A 16,204-nucleotide genomic window follows, 5' to 3' on the forward strand; every position below is an offset into this window, starting at 1 on the left:
GGAACATCGGGACCCGAAAGAAGAGGGCTCTCCGTCGGCGAGTGACAGTCAGCGCGTATTGGATGTTGCTAAGGGGATGGATCTTATCCCCCGTTCCTCTGGAGGAGCGCCCTGATCCAGGTACTGGAACATCACCCTTGCCAATGTGATCGGCCCATGCCTACAGCAGGCCCACTTTGCACTGAGGCTGCACACCATGCACGGCCAGGGCTGGAGCCCCACACCGTGATTGGGCCTGCACGTGACAGGCCTCGGCTGGGGTGCTAGTGACGCCTGGGGTCCAACCGGCTCACTGGCACCTGTGAGGCAAGTTTGGCCTACCACTCCTGAGAACAGATACGCCCACATAGCCCTATTGCTGTCGGATTTATTTTGTCACCAGGCCTACTCCGTGGAGCACATTGAGGGGTCCTTGTGCTGGATTTTCCTCTAGTAGGAGACACCTACGTCCCCCGCACAGCGACAACATAGCCCCGTTGTCACGAAGATATCCTGAAGATCCTCCCCTGGACCCATTCTCTCCAGGTGGCGATGCCAAGCGGGAAATTGTCAGGCAGACACTCCCGCCAACTGCTGTTCTATTGCGCTACCGAAACCCATGGTGGCGCAGGCGATCCCTCCTTGCTCCACCGGCCGACCCCTGCTCAGCCGATGCTACTGACCCCATACTGCAGGAAATCACTGCAGTGGGACGGCACTTAGAGGCAATAGACTTGAAGATCTCAGACCTCTCTGCAGCCTCCACCTCCATAAGGGCAGATAGAGCCCATTTCCAAGTGACGGTAACGGACCTGGATCAACGCCACACGACCGTCGAGGATGACATCGCAGCAATGCCTCTACAGGACACGGAGAGGCAGTTCCTGCGGGCAAAGATCACAGATTTGGAGGACAGGAGCCGGAGAGACAATGTCCATTTTTTTGGTACACTGGAACACAAGGAAGGCTCTGATGCCAAGGCCTTTCTTAAAAACTTCCTTGCTTCCTCCACCAAGAGCAAGCCCGCCAAGTTATCTCTGCGGCCAGATCTCAAGGCCCGTACTCCCTAGAGGGTCATGAAATACAGGTGGCCGTGGACTTCTCAAGAGTAACAAACGATAAGCGGAAAGCATTCTTGGCTCTACAACCACAACTAAGGAAGCTGGACATCAAATTCAGTCTTTTTGAGCCAGCTCATATGTGGATCACCCAGGATGGTAAATCAAGAGACTTCCTTGAACCTTAGCACCTTTCTGGATGACCTTGCTATGCAACCCATGGATCACACCCCCGCTCACCCAAGACCAGGTTCCCCTGCCCTGGGAGATCCTCTCTCTGTTTCTGCTCCCCACCACCACGCTGCTTCGCAGCAGAGGGGAAGGACCTATGATCGCTCAATGAAATCACAGGAAGTCCGAGAACATGCTCTTCAGGCTGTGATCGCTCTCACCCAGGATCAAGGCAGAGACAAATCCCGATCCCCTTTGAAACCGTCGCCGACCACGGATCGTCCGCAGTGCTGAACCTCTGAAGAAGCCGAGAAACTACGTCCACCAGTCCGGAGCGAGTACTTCCTCGTTGGACTGCTAAGTAACTTCTGCCCACCCCCTGTCTCTATCTACCTCCGTTATGGTGGGAGCTGCTAGCACTGTAGTTATTGCTCTCACCACTACTGTTGAGATTGTATACCCCTATGCATAGGGCTAGTAAAACATCTGGCTTTCTGGGCATACCCCATAATTTCTGGAGCCTTGCCTCAGACGGGGCTTCGGGGATATAGCGGAAAGCTGACTACCTCATGTGTTCCTCATATGTTTCTGGTTTCAACTTGCCCTGGCCAGTTTGTTCACTGTTAGTAGTACTTTATGAGATGTTTTGTCTTAAATCCGTTACTTGATTTATGCTGTTGGGTATAGACCCGCCTCTTGATCCTATCTTTTCTTCTGAGGCTCCTCCACCCGTCATGTTGATCGAGACTGTTACTGACCATAGCCCACTGGAGGTCATACCATGAAGTCCAACACAGGAGCCTGCATGACTCCACTTCATGTCCCCCCGTATACAATCGTCCATTACCCTGGGGTGATTCCCAGGCGGCACACTGTGTTTCCCTTTATCTCCCGCATCCTGGGACCCCAACGTACCTTAATGCTTACTTACCATACCCCATCTGCCGATCCTGGCCCCTTCCCTTCCTAAGGGATACTCACAGGGCCGACTAGAGATATTGACACAGAGACCCCATAGTTTCTCCCTGGTGCTATCGGCTACGGCGTGGCAGTCACCCTATCTCTTTCAACCCGAGACATGCTGGGACCCACTCATCTTGGTTCTACCATGGATTCCCTCCCTGATCTCCTCTGAGTTTCCCCCCTGACTCGTAATGCTCCCCAAATGCCCCCTCTGAATTGTCCGAACATTCCGCTCAGTATTGTCTACCCCTGGCTGTTTATTGCTGGCCCCTTCTGGCTTGCCCCCTGCCCCTTCCCCACTGCGCTCGTTCGGTGCGCGGGCCATGCAGGTCCCGACCCACAGCTCAACAGGGCCCACAGTAGTGAGGTATTTGCCTCAGCTCCTATAGACCCCGACTCAGTGTCTCTTTTTTTGTATCCTCTGATTTTTCTCCCCATTCCCCACCTTCCCTCCCTAGCCTCCCCCTTCTCTCCTTTTTATCCTATTCTAATATATTTTGAGTTAGCCTGTCCATACTCTACTTCTCCCCACGTATTCTGTTCTTTCCCATCTCTCTCTCTTTGCCTTTTTGACTGCCCACTTGCCTCTCTCCTCTTCCCTGACCGAGGGTCCCCTCCACAGCCAACCCCCCTCCCCCCAGTGCCCACCCATCCTGAAATTGCCGCTACCATGGTGTCTCTTCTTTAGGAGCGCTAGAGTAAAGGGGATCACACGCTGACTGAGACCCTATAGACTAAGCCTAAAAAATGCGGTCGACAGTTCCGGTGATGGTCCTTTCGAGGAACGTCCATGGCATGACAAATCAAGAGGCAAAAAGTCTTATCCTACCCGCAGTCCAAAAAGATGGACATCGCCCTTCTATAAGAAACACATCTTTCTCCCTCGGAATCGGAGAAACAGCATAGAGATTGGGTGGGGAAGGTGCTCTTCAGTGGTGCCCCATCCGTGCATTTTGAGACGCAGGGCTCGGGGAGGAAATGCGGGGTAGTGATTCTCATTCGACGATCTCTACAATTCAGACTCCTCAAAACATGGTCTGACCCTGAGGGACGTTATACTCTCGCCAAGCTTAAACTGGGCGCTTCCACGGTCTGTGTTGGCTCCATTTACGCTCCCACGGGCTCCAAACACCTTTTTTTCCTCTTCCTAAATCAGTTACTGACGGAGGTTGGAGCCTCCCAGTACTGACTAGGTGGAGATTGGAACCTGGCGTGAGACGCCATTCTAGACCAGTCTAGTGGCCTCAACATAAGCAACAATGCTGACCGGGCTCTCATTGGTGATATCCTTTCAGATCATGGTCTTCTGAATCATTGGTGTCTCTCCCATCCATCAGACCATAAATATACCTTTGTCTCACCAGTTCATGGGACCCAATGAAGACTAGATTATTTCCTCATCACCCACCGACTGCAGCACACGATTAAGGAGTCCCAGATTTTACCGGCCGCATTGTCTGACCACTCCCCGGTCTTATTGGCCCTGGAGCTGGGGTTTGTGTCTCTGGGACGTAAGCCATGGCGTCTTCAGACTTCTAGATATCGGACACCGAGGGGGAAGGAGCAACTCCGATCCCATGTCACCACTTATTTACTCAACAACAATGGCTCGGTCTCCTCACCCCAATTGCTGTGGGCTGCGGCGAAGGCGACGATAAGGGGGCAACTTATGAGGGACGCTGCCATTGCCAATGCCCAGGGGTGTGACAAACAGCGAGCTCTGTAAGATTGCATAGCCCAGACTACCCGTGATTACACCCTAACTCCCTCCCCCCGACGTCGCCTGGAACAGGCCAAAATGGAGCTTAATGCTCTCTTCACCTCACAAGCGGAATATGTGTTACATCGCTTGAAAGGTCGTCACTGAGCATGGAGAGAAGGCGAGACGATTATTGGCAGCTCAACTCCTCCAAACAGAGGCGGCGCTGGCCATTCCAGCCTTGCATGGCACTGATGGCATGTTTATTACACGCCCCCACGCGATAGCAGACAAGTTTGGTTGCTTTTATCAGACCCTCTACACCCCTGAAACAGTGGAAGACCAGGATAAGCTGACCACCTTCTTTGAGAAAGCGAACATACCTAGCCTCTCAGAGGCTGGCAGGGCTCTTTTGGAAGCGGACATCAGCAAAGAAGAGATCAAACAAGCAATAGCCAAACTCCCTTACCTTAAGGCCCCTGAGGAGGATGGATTCTCAGCAGGATTCTAAAAATGGACAGGAGCAGATATGGTAGACACCCTATGTGAGGCATTCCGCGGGGCAGACCAGACAGGATACTTACACCCTCTCTCCAACAAAGCTTCCATAGTAGTACTATAGTAGTACTACCCAAACCAGGTAAGGATCCCCTCCTTTGTGGCAGTTACCGCCCCATATCCCTCCTCAACGGACACGGGACTCTCGGAGGAGGCCCTTGCCCTCTCACTGGACGCCGAGATGGTACCTTTTTGAAACTCTAAAACGGTTCAGACTCAGGATCAGCTTTATTAATAAGGTGCGTTTGTTATATGGCTTGCCAACAGCACAGGTCAATTGCGGTGGGTTCCTATCTGACGTATTTTCTATCAGGAGGGGGACCCGTCAGGGTTACCCCCTGCCACTGTTACGGTTACTGTTCCTGCTGGCCGTAGAACCCTTAGCGGTAGTGATCCGCAGATCATGTCTCATTACCGGAGTACCCATTCCTGGTGGTAGTTCCACCATTTCCCTACATGCCGACGATATCTTACTAACTCTCACTGACCCAGCTAAGTCCCTGCCAGTGCTCCGAACCACCTAACTGACGTTTAACTTCTCTCAGGTTACAGGATAAACTGGGATAAGAGCGAAGCATTGCCTCTATCCACTGTGACAGTAAGCGCGTCCATGCAGGGCTTCACGGTCAAGTGGAAGCAGTCACGTCTTCAATATCTGGGCATCAACATTAATAGAGGATTGGAGAATATGGTGGCTGACAACCTAGACCAGCTGCTTGCCAGCATGAAAAGGGACTTTGACAAATGGGTACATTTGGGCCTCCCTGTGTGGGGTAGAGCACAGGCGGTGCGCATGGTGACCCTGCTGAGATTCCTATATGTTCTCAGCATGTTGCCTCTACAGATCCCTTTGACTCTCCTTAGAGAGATGGATTGTCGCATCTGAACCTTTGTTTGGGGGTCGCTACGGCTACCCAGGTCTACATTACTTGCCCGGCGCGAGTCAAGTGGGCTGGGTCTCCTCTCAGTGAAACCTTACACCCTTGCGTTACACCTCTCGCAACTGGTCTTCCTTCTTCCGGCGGGAGTCGAAGAGCCACTGCTGTGGGTAGAGGTGGAACAGATGATCTTGCGCTCCCTACTGGGACTTAATGTGCTCTACAGCACAAGACATACCCTTCCTCGGCCAATCAATCCCATGATCAGAGCCATGCGGAACTCCTGGCGGCAAGCGCACCACCTATTAGGAGTGGATCCCTTGATACATGACCGGGCTCCACTCTGGAGCAACGCAGGATTTATGATAGGGGAAATACTATAGATTGGGTGGAGTGGCGATCAAAGGGCCTTCTGCGTGTTGATCAACTTCTAACCGATGGCCAATTGAAGTCTTTTGCGGATCTCCGGGAGGAATTCGATCTACCCGCCCATCACTCGTGGCGTTTTCTGCAGCTCAAACACAGTCTTGGGAGACGTATGGGGACACATCCCTGGCGACTCTCATAATCCCCAGTGCTCCACTACTTAGGAACCTGGGGTCTTTTCCGAGGAGTCATATCGGGAATGCATACCTTGCTGAACCGCCATCTGTTCTCCCTTCCCCTCTTAGTCTCTCTCAAAGACAAGTGGCAGGCGCGACTTCAAACAGAATATGTGATGGAGGATTGGGCAGATCTGATTGAGGCAAGGGATCGTGGGGCTCGGGAAGCTCGCTTGAAATTTAGGGGGTCATTACGACCTCGGCAGTCTTTTCGCAAGATTCCGAGGTACCGCCGTGCTGAAGACCGCCAGTGGTGGCGGTCTTCCGCTCGGCGTATTATGACCGTTGGGAGCCGGCCGTCCTTGTTCCGACGGAGAGCCGCCAACAGCCATACTGGCGGGAGGCGGGGAAGCGGAGGTTGCTCCACCTCCACCGCCACGCCAACAGAACACCGCCCAGCGAATCATGTCCTGTGCTTCACCGTGGCGGTGTTCTGTTGGCGGAGCTCCACCCATGGCTTCCGTCCCCTCCCGGAGGATCGTCGGACCAGGTAAGTCGATCGTCCGTGAGGGGAGGGGAGTAGGGGGGCATTGTGTGTTGTGTGCGTGCATGGGGGTGTGCGTGTGTGTATGTAGCGGGGGTGTGTGAGTGCGTGTATGTCTGTGGGTATGTCTGTATGGATGTGTGCGTGTATGTTTGAATGTGGGTGTGCGTGTATGACTGTGTGTGTGGATGCAGGCATGTATGTCGGCGTGTGTGCATGTAAGTATGTAAGTATGTAGGTGGTGCCTGCGTGCGTGTCGTGTGTGAGTGATGTGATGTTGGGGGTCGGGGTGGGGTGGGGGGTGGAGGAGCCCCCTATCAGTGCCAGGGAAGGAATTCCCTGGCACTGATAGTGCTTACCGCCATGGTTTTCATGGCGGTTCAGACCGCTGGAAAACCGCGGCGGTAAGCTGGGTCAAAATACCGCCGGCGGTATAGTGACGGACGCCGGGCTGGAGACACAGGTCTCCAGCCCGGCGGTCGTCTGCGCCCTGGCGGGCGGAACGGAGAACCGCCGGATGACCATGGCGGTAACCGCCATGGTCATAATACGCTGGGGTAAGACCGCCAGCCTGTTGGCGGTCTTACCGACGGTTCTCCGCCTTCCGCCAGGGTTGTAATGACCCCCTTAGTCTCTTCAAGACACTACACGATTGGTACTGGACTCCCCAGAAACTGCAGTCTGCAGGGTTACTATCTCATGCCTCCTGCTGGCGATGTCCCCACACTCGCTGCGATTTACTTCACATCTTGCATGATTGCCCTGCCATCCAACATTTCTGGTGATCGGTGGGGTGTACCCTCAGGGAATCACTACCCTTACCACCCTCTCTTACCCCTTCCCTCCTATTCCAGCATGATACCAGCGATCTGTACGACCTCCCCCGACCACAGCAACGTTTACTGCACACAGCACTAGCCACGGCCAAATTGTGCATCCTCAGACACTGGCGCACAGAAACAGCCCCTTCCCATAGAGAATCGACCACTGCAATGTATCAAGCTGCCTCTCATGAACAAATTATCTATAGCCTCCAGGATAAGGTGGACGGATTCCTTCGGACGTGGGCCCCCTTCCTCTCTGCACCGGAGGACTGAGCGCTTCCTTACTTGTTCCGGGGTGCATTACAGTAATTCCCCTGCTCAGGGGCTACACACATACAAACACATTGTCCCCCGCTGTGTTTTAGCTCATTACAGGCACATGCCCGTGTTTGGGCCTGACTCTACCTCCTTACTGACGGGCCTCCCCTCTCCTTCCTCCCTCCCTCTTGCCTCTGTCCTCTCACTCATATCAAATACACTCCCACAACATTTCACCCGGACTCCTAGAGGTCCTGCACCCAATTCAGACTGGGAATGGGGTAGCTTACTGGCGTTTTCACACACTGCGTTATGGTCAACACCATTTGATGTTTCATTGAGCTTCTGATTTGATACAGGGCATGTTAGGCTCTCCTGTCCATCTGCGCCTGACAGTATACCCAACTATTTCTGTATTGCAATGTTTGTACCGCCAGGTTCGTGTACTTTGCTTCGTGGAAAGGCTCTGTGTAATGTCTTATTGTTTTCTTGAATAAAGAATTACAACACACACAAAAAAAGAATACATACTTGGAATTGACATTTTGAAAGGAATGACTGTATTTGGATGATGGTTGCTATCAGTTTGGAATAAAAAGATACATTTCACTGGCTGCCATGGAAGTGGGTTGTTTAAAAATTCCCCCGGTAAAGGTGCCCTTGGCAACTAAGGTAATTCATTTGAAACAGTACCTGGAGGACATGATGAAATAAGTGAAACCATAAAAGACTTGATTGAGGCTGGTGTAATAGATCCATCTACTACTGAATGGATCAATCCTCTATGGCCCATGCGTAAACCTGACGGGTGGTACAAAATGGCAGTTGATTACTGCGAGCTGAATAAATACACACCTCCTTTGACAGCCGTAGTCCAAGACAGCATCACTTTGATTAAACTGATACAGAAACATGCAGGGGCATGGTACACCACTATCGATATCGCCAATGCGTTTTGCTCTATACCATTGGCACCAGAATGCCAAGAGCAATTTTCGTTCTCCCATGACGGCAGACAATTTAAGATGTTATCTTTACCCATGGGGTACATACATTGTCCCACTATCTGTCACCGGCTGGTGGCAGAGCACCTGGATGATGTATCTGTCATTCTGGGTGTGCAACTGACCCATTAAATTGACGATGTGATGATTCAGGAAAAGACAGAAGAACAGGTGCAGATTCAGTTGGAGAGAGTAGTTGTACTCTTGCAGAGTAAGGGGTGAATGATTAACACTGATAAGACACAAGGACCATCTCAAAATGTGAAGTTTCTAGGCATTCAGTAGAATCAGGGACACAGAGAAGTGTTACCACAAGCATAGCAAAAGATTCTTGAGTTTGCCACACCTGGCACTAATCAGGAAACACAGAAATGCATTCGATTGTTTGATTTTTGGAGACAGCACATTCCTTATTTGAGTCAGATTTTGGCCCCTCTGTACAAAGTGAGAAGGAAAAAACACAAATTTGAATGGGGTGAAGAGCAGCAGCGTGATTTTGATTTGGCAAAGCAAGCAATTAAATAGGCCTTAGACTTGTGGCCACTGCAGGATGGAGACATTGAATTACATGTAACTGTCCAGGGACAATATGCAAATTGGAGTATGTGGCAAAAACAGGGAAGGACGAGGGTGCCCGTGAAGTGTTGGACCAGAAAACTACCTGACTCTGGAGAGCGCTATACTTCTTTTGACAAAAAGCTATTGGCCTGTTATTGGGCTCTAGTGGATACTGAGCAAATAACACTAGGTCATAATGTAATTCTGAGACCTGAAATACCAATTATGCAATGGGTGATGAGTTCACCTAATTCTCACCGTATAGGACATGCACAAGAGGCTAGCATAATACGCTGGAAATGGTGCATACAAGACAGGGCTCGAGTAGGACCGGCAGGCACTGCAGCCCTACATGAACATGTGTCACAAGCCCCTATACAGGATGAGGAAAGGGTGCAGGAGGTACTCCAGGTAAAAGAGTCACCAGTAAGATGGGGTGCACTATTTGAATCCTTGTCCCCTGAGGATAAGAAACTTGTGTGGTTCACGGATGGTTCATCCAAAGATGTGGGTACCAAAAGGCATTGGAAAGCAGTGTCATACAATCCAGTTACCAAAAAGTTACTAACCACCACCGGAGAAGGAAAAAGTAGCTAATATGCAGAATTGTATGCTGTGTATCAGGCTCTAAAGCAAGAGCTGCCTGGGACTTGTCATATTTACACTGACTCTTGGCCCACTGCCAATAGGTTAGCTACCTGGCTTCCCACATGGCATGCACATAACTGGTTTATCCACTCAAAGGAGGTGTGCGGCAAAGAGTTGTGGCAGGAAATTTGGGAAATGTTAGAACAAAGTAAAGTCACAGTTTATCTTGTGGATGCTCATTGTCTCATTGACTCATTAGAACGATGGTTCAATTCCCTTGCAGACGATAATGCCAAAATGTCAGTGACAGAAGTGGCAATATCGGATTCTGACTTGGTGGGGATGGCTAAATGGGCACACCAAAAATGGGGACACCAGGGAAAAAAAGCCACTTACAGGTGGGCAGAGATTAGGGGGATGCACATTCCCCTAGACTTGATAAAAACTGCAATTTTGCAATGTCCTGTTTGTCAGCACGCACAATAAAGATCTGTCCCGCAAACAGTTAAAAGTCAATTGGGGAGAGGAAATTTACCAGGACAGATATGGCAAATTGATTACATTGAACCACTACCGATTAGTTGTGGGTGTCAATACGCCTGCACCTTAGTGGACACTTATTCTGGATACCTGATTGCTGTCCCTTGTAAACGTGCTACTCAGCACAATACGTATCAGAACTTTGGACTTGTTAATGTTATACTATGGAGTACCACTCCAGGTCCAGAGTGACAATGGGTCACACTTCAAAGGCAAACTGGTACAGGACTGCTGTTCTCAGCACAATATTGAGTGTATATGTCATATTCCTTACTATGCCCAGGCCTCAGGACTAATTGAGAGAATGAATGGTTTACTGAAAGCTCAATTGCAAAAATTATCTGATGCAACTTTGAAAAACTGGAGAGAGCATTTAAATGAAGCCCTCCAGATTCTGAACAATAGACCATTAACAAAATCTTGAAACACCTTTGATGCGAATGTTAACTCCAGCTTTGCAAATACAACCACATATGGCCACCAATACCATCACATACTGGGAAATAAAACCTGAAGCCTTAGCTCCTTAAGGAGCCACACCTGAATCTCCAGGTCTTGACTTACATGCTTTACAAGCTTACAGACTAAACCCCCGAGACATAGCGTTGTGTGAAACAGATGTTGGAGTACAGATTCCCCCAGAGCATTTTGGATTGATTTCTCCCAGATCTGGGTTGGCCCTCAAACATATTCATATTTTAGGGGGAGTGATTGATGCAGATTACCAAGGAGAAATCAAAGTTATTCTGTTAAATAGTGGAGAAGTTGACTTATTCATTCAAATTGGAGACAGAATTGCCCAACTTGTCATAATTCCGGTGTATGGAGGATTGGTGAGGAAGGGGACTGCCCCAGCCCTTCTTACTGTACATAGGGAGGGAGGCTTCGGTTCCACTGATAAAAACCCTGGTGCTAAAGTGTGGGTTGAATCCCCAAATAGCCCTCCAGAACCTGCAGAAATTATAGCAAAGGGCCCCAATAATGTTCTGTTGATCATGAAACCAGGAAGGGAAAAATGGGGACAGATTCCAGCTGATAAATGTTATTTGCGAGAATGATCATACTTGTTTCTTTTACAGATGATACTGCAGCTTGTTTTTTCTGCGAGTGTTCCGTGTGGTCTCCTTTTGGTCGTCTGCGTGTGGGGTTAGGAGAGACCCAACACCCCCAACTTCAACTCGATTGATCGATCATGTCGTACAACAACTTTACTGCATCTGAATGACAACATTTGGATTCATTTGGTGCAAACTGTGCTCAACAGATCTGATTTCTGCATGGGCGCGATGCGAAGCACTGTGGATGTTTTGTCAGCATGTTTGATCGCCAGACCAACACCAACAAGCATCTTGTTAGAAATTTTCAATTCTACTAACTGTGATAAAGACGTGCAAGAACATGATGTAGAAACCCACTTCAGTCCCTATGAGTGTTGCAGGGACTGTCAGGAAACAACCAATGAAAAATGGGACAACCTCACTCAGATAATCACCTACAACATTACTACCGCTGACGTGTGTTACTACATGTCCGGAAATTCTTGTGACATTGGAAAATGCATCCCATTGCGCTTAGAAAAGAAAACATCAACCTCTCAAAATTTACTGTGGGAACATAGAGTTTTGTGCTTTTCCCAAACGGACAGACATTGCAAAAATATGTTGAATCATATGGTTTTTCGTCATCTATTGACTGCTGCCAGTCAAATTAAACATGTCAAGTTGCCAGTTGGCTGGCTGTTTTCGTGTGGAAACGTACATTCCAGCTAACATAATGGGCAGGCCGTGTACTTTTACATGCCTGGGACTCACGATGTTTCCATCTAACTCAATACATACTCGCTATCCCAGAGATACTATGCAACTAGATGAAAATTGTGATTCAGATATTCAACTATTATCCCAATCAGGCATGCTTGGTTTTATACAACTCTAGGTTAATCAATAAGCTTGCTTGTCTAATAGTTAAAAATATTAACCATACTTCTATTGCTTTATCTGAATTTTTACTAGATGTGCATGGTACCCGGAAAGCTGCATTACAAAACAGAGCTGCTATAGACTACCTTTCGCTAAAATCTAATCATGCTTGCAATGAATTTGAAGGCATGTGTTGTTTTAATCTTTCTGACCACTCTTAATCTATCAAGGCCCACATTGATACCCTACATACATTAGAGAAAGGGGTAAAGCAGGATGTAGATCAGGGATGGTGGGACTGGTTATTTCAATGGTCACCTGATTTCGGACAATTCCGCAAAGTTTTTTGATGGAATTTTTGTAGCATTAGTTCTTATTAAATCATTATGTTGCTATGTGCAAATGTATTCCTAATTTGCTTGCAATCTTTTGACCGAAGAAAGTTGATTTTAAACCTGTAGGCTACACAACTCACTGGTCAAAGGGTGCAATGTAGTGATATTTGTGTGTTGACCACTGATGTCGTGTTGCACCACTTTGCACCTGGCTTAGCTTCCCACTGTCACTTTAATGGTCACTGGTTCTAGACTCCATTTTGTATTCATCCTAAATTCCATTTTGTGTTCAGCTTAGCTTCACCGCCACGTTAAAGATACGAGTATTGTTCCCGCACAAACATGTTATGCAACGTGTTTTTCATTTCTGCGTGGTTTCCTTCTAACCGAAGAGCTCGGACATATTATCACCTCGGACTGGTACATAATATGTAGGAGGTAAGCAGTCAGCATGATAAGAATGTACCAGGTTGATGTTTATAATACAAGCAGAGAACGGTTTGACTTTGGGAGAGATGCTTTTCAAAGCTTACCTAAACTAGGCAGCATTTTTTAATATTTTATTCTTAGGGGAGGGGTTTTCCAGAAAGCCTTTTCCACGTTTCTTTAAAATATAAAAAGTAGCAGTGAATTCCGAGACCTTGGTCAGGATTGGACGTCAAATGCCTGACAACTGTCCCGTGAGGGTGGAGATCTCTTTCTCGCATAGGATGGCGTCATCTTCTTGCTAGCATGAGAAAGATGAAGCATCTGACAGGCCCTATGGTGATGAATTTTTAAAAATCATTTGCTTGTGTTGTGTATGAATATATATCCATATATCAATATGTGTTTGTATCCTTGCATGTATATATTTGCTGTTTATAGATTCAAGTTTACTTACACATTGTCATACGTTGTTGTTGCACATTTTGAAAGTACACTTTTTACTATTCAAACCTTCCTTCACAAACATTACAAAAAGCTATAATAATTGTCTTCTTCAGAATAAGAAGTGCATTCCAGAGAATCTTTTCGACTCCTTTCAGTGTGTATATCTTGGCTCAGTCAAAAGTAAGGCAAAACACCATAGTCTGACCAACATATGGTCTGGTATCTTTGTTTGCTAATGGACAATGAGGAATCGAACTGTTGGGCATCACAGGCCTGCCTGTGCAAAAGCACTAGAGTGCACTGAAGAGATAGATGGTGGATGCATTACAGAATACAGTGCCTCCTCCATGCCCAGGATTGGTCAAATTCACTCTGTTATCAGGGGGGGGGGCCTTCTTGTACTCAGGAAACCTATGAGGAACAGAGACATGCTTATGAATCCTCTGCTGACTCCGATGAACAATTGTCAAAGGGCTCCTAAGGAAACTCTTCTAGGACAAAGATTGCACATTGAAATACACCCACACTATACTTTGATGATTCTCAGGTTGTGCACACACCAAGGAAAAGGTCTTTAGCACAAGAAACCAAAGACCATTCCATTGGGAATCACCAAGGCCTGCGTCAAGAGGAGGTGCAAGCATTGGTGCTAAAGGCAGTGATTGACCTTGTCCAACCTTACCACAAGAGTCACGACTTTACACACTGTACTGCCTTAGTCCCAAAAAAGATGGAATGCTAAGGCTGATTATACATGAATGCTCAACCAGTATATCATCCCAAAGCGTTTCAGAATGACAACTCTGAAAGATATTATTCTGCTGCTCTTCTTTGTGGATTTCATGGTGACCATTGATCTCAAGGACACCATTTTCACATACTTTGACCCGGATCACCATCCACTCGGCACACCACCTATATCACAGGTTTGTCAAAAGTGGCAAATATTACCAATTTAAAGCATTACAGTTCTGGATTACAACAGCTCCCAGGTATTTACAAAATGTTACACAGTGGTTCCAGTACAGCATAGTTGAAATTCAATTTATATCTTTCTATAGAAGGACAACAGTAGTAGGATACCTTTCCTCATCAACTTTAAAGTGAAAGTTATCCCGCCCCGGCAGTGACGTCACTTCCGTTACTGGGACTTCCGGTGCCCCAGAGAGCCCGCCCCGGAACTGACGTAGGTGTAGAGGTGTCACATGGTTTGTGACCTCATGGTGTCACGTGTTAGCCATGTGCCAGGGTTCCGGCCCCTGGGTATTGATCTATGGGCTGTGTAAAATGAAGGCCTTGGTGTTGTGCAAGCAGTTTTAGAGCCTAAGAGGACAGGTCTGGACATGTCAGGCATTCAGGACCAAGTGGCTGCTTGGTGGCCCCCTCACAGGGCGGCGAAGTGGGCGGGCAGGCCAGACCTTCTTACGGTTGGCTAATCCAAAAAGAGGGGATGGTCAAATGGTGCAAAAGCCGTGACATATGGTTAGCAACACGTGTAACCTTGCAGCGTATTAGAGCTGCCATGGTGAGCATGTGATAGTTATGGGTTGTAAAGGCGTACGCCCTTTTTGAACTGCCGAATACATATAAGGGGCGGTTAGAGTAACATGTCAAACCATGATCTAGCATTGGAATAGGGTGTCTAGGCAACATGAAGAGATACAGTCCAATAGCCAGAAAAGCCACAGCCTTAGGAGCCCAGAACCCTATCAATAGATACTATCAGGCCCTTGCACCGTTGGTGGTGGATTTATAATGAACAGCAGACTCCACCTAAAGATGGGGGTTCCGATGTTACTGGGTTGCACGAGGAACTCTGCCAACGGCTTGAAAAGCTTAGCCTCAAGGATTTGGCGCAACTGGTATCCCCCATCAAGGTTGATAGCAGCGACAGTGAAACCTCGAAAGACAAACTAAGTGATGCAATCAACTTCGACAACACTAAAGATGCTGAAGAAGGTGTAGCACCGCCAAATTTGCCGATCTATGAAGACATGGGTTTTTAGGACGGCCCAGATCCAGAGGCCATCCTGATGCAACCAGCAACTGTAAAATCCAAAGTCACTTATACACCAATGAACCTGCAAGATTTCAGAGGTGCCGCTGAGGGTGGTGAAAATGTTGAGGTTAGTAAAAACTCTATAGACATTTATCGTGTATACATAGTTATCATACTTTTAACTATTAGTATGTCTTTTGTTTTCTGTTTGAACCGTAGAAAACAACTCCAGAAAGAGATGCACTAGGCCAAAGGTTAACAATGTACATTTTTATTGCTTATGCTGTTCCAGACAGTCTGAAAGTATTACAGGCCAGAACAAAGAGCAGGGTAAGAAATGTGTCAGCACTTACATTAGCACCGATTATGAAAAGGAAACGCCGGGCGTAACCTACGACGCCATATGGCCTGTTAAAGGTTTTACGGCAGCAGTTGTGAACACATGTGTTAAACGTGACTATTATAACCTGTGTTACGGGCATAAAATTAACGAACCACAGCAGGAGGCTCACGACTGTCTATACGAGTCGTACACTGCCAGAACAATTCGGAACATATGCAGCCGTTTAGACCCGCACAAGGTATATAGGTTAAGGGTGGTGTACGGGCTGGCAGCTGTGAATAAAGGGGTCCACATCGATATGATTAAGATCTTGACAGAAACTGTCAATGAGATCCGACACGCTTCTGAACCCTGCTCAAAACTGGGGCGCATGCATGGGTTAGGTACCTATTTTGACAAAAGTTTGATAGAAAGGGTCATAGAAAGACACATGTGTGATGTTTATTATAAAAATAGAAGAATTACGTCTTTAGCCCCCCGAAAGTTGTGTTTAAAAAAAAGATAAATAAATAAAAACAGAGGTCATGGATAACAGACCATAACGGTGTTACTTAAACGCTCCATACTTACT

At 47.9% G+C, this 16,204-nt stretch overlaps 1 long non-coding RNA gene across 1 annotated transcript in view; it reads left to right on the forward strand.

Moving 5' to 3' along the window:
- Window positions 1–12,904, forward strand: part of LOC138294165 (uncharacterized) — a 407,566-nt gene extending 394,662 nt beyond the window's left edge. The window contains exon 3 of the long non-coding RNA XR_011203233.1: window positions 11,244–12,904. This is a non-coding gene — a long non-coding RNA (uncharacterized lncRNA). The remainder of the gene's footprint in view (window positions 1–11,243) is intronic.
- Window positions 12,905–16,204: the final 3,300 nt, after the last annotated feature.

The sequence above is a fragment of the Pleurodeles waltl genome, chromosome 4_2, assembly GCF_031143425.1.
Source record: "Pleurodeles waltl isolate 20211129_DDA chromosome 4_2, aPleWal1.hap1.20221129, whole genome shotgun sequence".
Classification (NCBI taxonomy): domain Eukaryota; kingdom Metazoa; phylum Chordata; class Amphibia; order Caudata; family Salamandridae; genus Pleurodeles; species Pleurodeles waltl.